The 4,222-nt window shown below is 43.2% G+C and overlaps 1 long non-coding RNA gene across 2 annotated transcripts; it reads right to left on the bottom strand.

The window, feature by feature from the left end:
- Nucleotides 1–208: 208 nt before the first annotated feature.
- LOC132539003 (uncharacterized) lies at nucleotides 209–2,406 on the bottom strand. 2 transcript variants are annotated; one of them, XR_009550316.1, is made up of 3 exons: nucleotides 2,219–2,406; nucleotides 1,873–1,975; nucleotides 209–534 (listed from the first exon to the last, which is right to left on the bottom strand). It is a non-coding gene; the product is annotated as an uncharacterized LOC132539003 (long non-coding RNA). The 2 variants fall into 2 exon arrangements; XR_009550317.1 differs by having other exon boundaries at nucleotides 2,353–2,394.
- Nucleotides 2,407–4,222: the final 1,816 nt, after the last annotated feature.

Here is a 4,222-nt window from a genome sequence, read left to right as displayed (position 1 = left end):
TTTTTTAAAAAATAGTTTATTTTATAATAATGAGAGAGAGAAAAAAGACACACAGAGAGAGAGAGAGACCAGAGCACTGCTCATCTCTGGGTGATGTTACTGCTGGGGATTGAATCTGGGACCTCAGAGCCTCAGACATGAAAATCTTTTTGCATAGCCATTACCCTTTTTTTATTTTTTATTTATAAAAAGGAAACATTGACAAAACCATAGGACAAGAGGGGTACAACTCCACACAATTCCCACCACAAGAACTCTGTATCCCATCCTCACCCCTGATAGCTTTCCTATTCTTTATCCCTCTGGGAGCATGGACCCAAGGTCATTGTGGGATGCAGAAGATGGAAGGTCTGGCTTCTATAATTGCTTCCCCGCTGAACATGGGCATTGACAGGTCGATCCATACTCCCAGCCTGTCTCTCTCTTTCCCTAGTGAGGCAGGGGTCTGGGGAAGTGGGACTCCAGGACACATTGGTGGGGTTTGCTATCCAGGGAAGTCTGGTTGGCATCATGGTAACATCTGGAACCTGGTGGCTGAAAAGAGAGACATATAACATATAAAGCCAAACATATAACGATTATTGTATCTCTCCAGCCCTTCTCCAAGTATTACTAATTTGTTTCACAATCAAAATAACTTTAGGAGACAGAGGCAATCTGCATTTGCAAAAGAGAGGCAGAGAGACCAAGGGAGGTTTGCGTTGCTTTGCTAAAGGTCACACAGCTGGGAGCCAAGGCAATTCAGATCCCAGAAGTCCATCTTTAACTACAGTGAGTGGCCTCTGTATTTCTATCTCCTCTCTCTCTCTCTTGCTCCTCTCTCCTCTCTTTCTCTCTCTTACTCTCTCTTTCTTTCTCTTTAGAGTGATTAATGCAGGCTGCTATCTATTGCCAAGCACTGTGACTTTGCCTTCAAGCCCCTCCTAGAATTTGCAGTGTTCCAAGCCCCCAACCCAGGAGCACTTTCTGCCTCTAATTCTCCCAATCCCTAGCTTTGATTGATCACTGAATCAACCCTCTCTGGCTTTCTGTCTATTTCCATAGCCCAACACTCTACACTGGGGCTTTGACTGTCCTCTGCACTCACTTCATACAGTGTGGACCACATAGCTCCCACCAGATGCTCTGCTGGCTTTATTCCCTACCAGCCTCTCTGGCTCTCCTCTTTTGAAATCTACAAAACCTTCACCCCACATTCTGTCTCAGTTCAGATGGCTCCTAGCTATTGCCTTTGCCCAAAATGCTTTCACCCAGTCACAAATTCTCTCCCTCCCTCTTTGGTACTCAGTTTTCAAAACTCCTGTTCATCATTACCTTCCACAATAGCAAAAGCCATTCTGGCTTTACTGGTTCTCAGCAGTGCCTGGAGCTCCCCTAGTTAGCTGTGCCTGGCCAGGGCTCCCCTAGTTATCATTATTAAACTCAAATAGGCTTCCAAGGCTCTATGTGCCTGGGATGTTCATACCCACTAAAGGTTTGCTATGAGAACTCAGTGGATGTTCAGTAAGCACTCCTAGCACAGAGCCAAGCACAAAGTAACTGCTCAATAATATCTAAACATGTGTTTTTTTTTAAGACTTTCTTTTTTTTTAAATATTAACTTATCCCCTTTTGTTGCCCTTGTTGTTACTGATGTCATTGTTGTTGGATAGGACAGAGAGAAATTGAGAGAGGAGGGGAAGACAGAGAGGGGGAGAGAAAGATAGACATCTGAATACCTGCTTCACCGCTTATGAAGCAACTCCTCCGCAGGTGGGGAGCCAGGGGCTCAAACCGGGATCCTTAGGTGGGTCCTTGGGCTTTGTGCCACCTTCGCTTAACCCGCTGCGTTACCTCCCGACTCCCTAAACGTGTGGTTTTCATTACACTTACTATTTCGTCATGTATGAAGCTTCCCCTGTGACTCAGACAAACTACATCAGGCACTTGAAATATGAGAGTACTAAAATGTAATCCTTTCCATGAGTAGCTTAGTCTATTAGGCAAGACAGACACAACAGTAACACAAATCAACAGATGCACAGATTGCAGAACAGATACTATCCACTGAAGATCTACTCTGGCTAAGTGCTGGGTACACCATCAAATTGAACAGAATACTATTACAACTGACTGGCAAGGAACCTCACAGTAGATACAGGCAAATGAGACTAGCACAAATTTGATAATACAATCAGTTTCAGCTATGTGGGGGAACAAGGTTTGAATCAAGGTGCACCTGAAACCAAAGTTGAAGTTCCTTCTGCCACCCTCTCCTGACTTTTTCACAGGAGAAATTTCTCCTTCAGTGTCCACCAACAAGAAACATCTGCCCCATGGTTTATAGATAATGTTCATAAACTATTTAAATACGCCTTCTAGCTGCTGGCTTTGTCAGTAACATCTTGCTTAACCGAGTCTCAAGTCTGTTTGGTTAGCTCTCTGTTATTTCCTATTTATAGTGCTGGACTCACTGCACTTTGTCTGATGTTCAGGATACGTGACAGCTACACTGTGTTTCCAAATAGGACAGTGTGGGCAAGGTGCCAGTTTCCCCATGAGAATTTATACCTTCACATATACTCAGCATTTGTGATCTTCATCATAGGATACTGTACATCTTAACTGTGTTCAGATAATGTGTTTAAGTAATTAGGTATTTTCATTTTTAAATATTTTCATTTATTTATCATTGGATAGAGACAGAGAGAAATTGACAGAGGAGGGAGAGAGACAGAGAGACACCTGCAGCCCTGCTTCACCACTCGTAAAGCGACTTCTCTACAGGTGGGGAGCCAGGGCAGCTGGAACCAGGGTCCTTGTGTCTGTCTTTCTCTCTTTCTTCCTTCCTTCCTTCCTTTCTTTCTTTCTTTCTTTCTTTCTTTCTTTCTTTCTTTCTCCCTTTCTCCCATTCTCCCTTTCTCCTTTTCTTTCTTCCTCTCTTTCTCTCCCTTCCTTTTTTTCTTTTTTTAAAATTTTTTTACGTTTATTCATTGTTGTTGTAGTTATTGTTGTTGGTGGTGATGTTGTTGTTAGATAGGACAGAGAGAAATGGAGAGGACAGAGAGGGGGAGAGAAAGACACCTGCAGACCTGCTTCACCAACTGTGAATTGACTCCCCTGCAGGTGGGGAGCCGGGGCTCCAACCAGGATCCTTACACCGGTCCCTGCACTTGCACCATGTGCACTTAACCCTCTGTGCTACCGCCTGACTCCCTCTTTCTTTTTTTCTTTCTTTTCTTTTTTTTAAATAATTTTTTTACTATATTTATTTATTTTCCCTTTTGTTGCCCTTGTTTTTTTTTTATTTTTCCTGTTGCTATTGATGTTTTCACTGTTGGATAGGACAGAGAGAAGTGGAGAGAGGAGGGGAAGATAGAGAGGGGGAGAGAAAGATAGACACCTGCAGACCTGCTTCACCACCTATGAAGCGACTCCCCTGCAGGTGGGGAGCCAGGGGCTCGAACCAAGATCCTTTTTTTAAAATTTCTGTATTGGGGAATTAATGTTTTACATTCAACAGTAAATACAATAGTTTGTACATGCATAACATTCCCCAGTTTCCCATATAACAATACAACCCCCACTAGGTCCTCTGTCATCCTTCTTGGACCTGTGTTCTCCCCATCCACCCACCCACCCCAGAGTCTTTTACTTTGGTGCGATACGCCAATTTCATTTCAGTTTCTACTTGTGTTTTCTCTTCTGATCTTGTTTTTCAACTTCTGCCTGAGAGTGAGATCATCCCATATTCATCCTTCTGTTTCTGACTTCTTATTTCACTTAACATGAATTTTTCAAGGTCCATCCAAGATCGGCTGAAAACGGTGAAGTCACCATTTTTTACAGCTGAGTAGTATTCCATTGTGTATATATACCACAGCTTGCTCAGCCACTCATCTGTTGTTGGACACCTGGGTTGCTTCCAGGTTTTGGCTATTACAAATTGTGCTGCCAAGAACATATGTGTACACAGATCTTTTTTGATGGATATTTTGGGTTCCTTAGGATATATCCCCAGGAGAGGAATTGCAGGATCATAGGGTAGGTCCATTTCTAGCCTTCTGAGAGTTCTCCAGACTATTCTCCACAGAGGCTGGACCAATTGACATTCCCACCAGCAGTGTAGGAGGGTTCCTTTGATCCCATAACCTCTCCAGCATTTGCTGCTGTTACCTTTTTTGATGAATGAGATTCTCACAGGAGTGAAGTGGTATCTCATTGTTGTCTTTATTTGCATTTC

This window comes from Erinaceus europaeus, chromosome 6 (genome assembly GCF_950295315.1).
Source record: "Erinaceus europaeus chromosome 6, mEriEur2.1, whole genome shotgun sequence".
Classification (NCBI taxonomy): domain Eukaryota; kingdom Metazoa; phylum Chordata; class Mammalia; order Eulipotyphla; family Erinaceidae; genus Erinaceus; species Erinaceus europaeus.
Note: the sequence above shows the minus strand (reverse complement) of the source record. Positions and strands in the feature narration are given on the sequence as shown.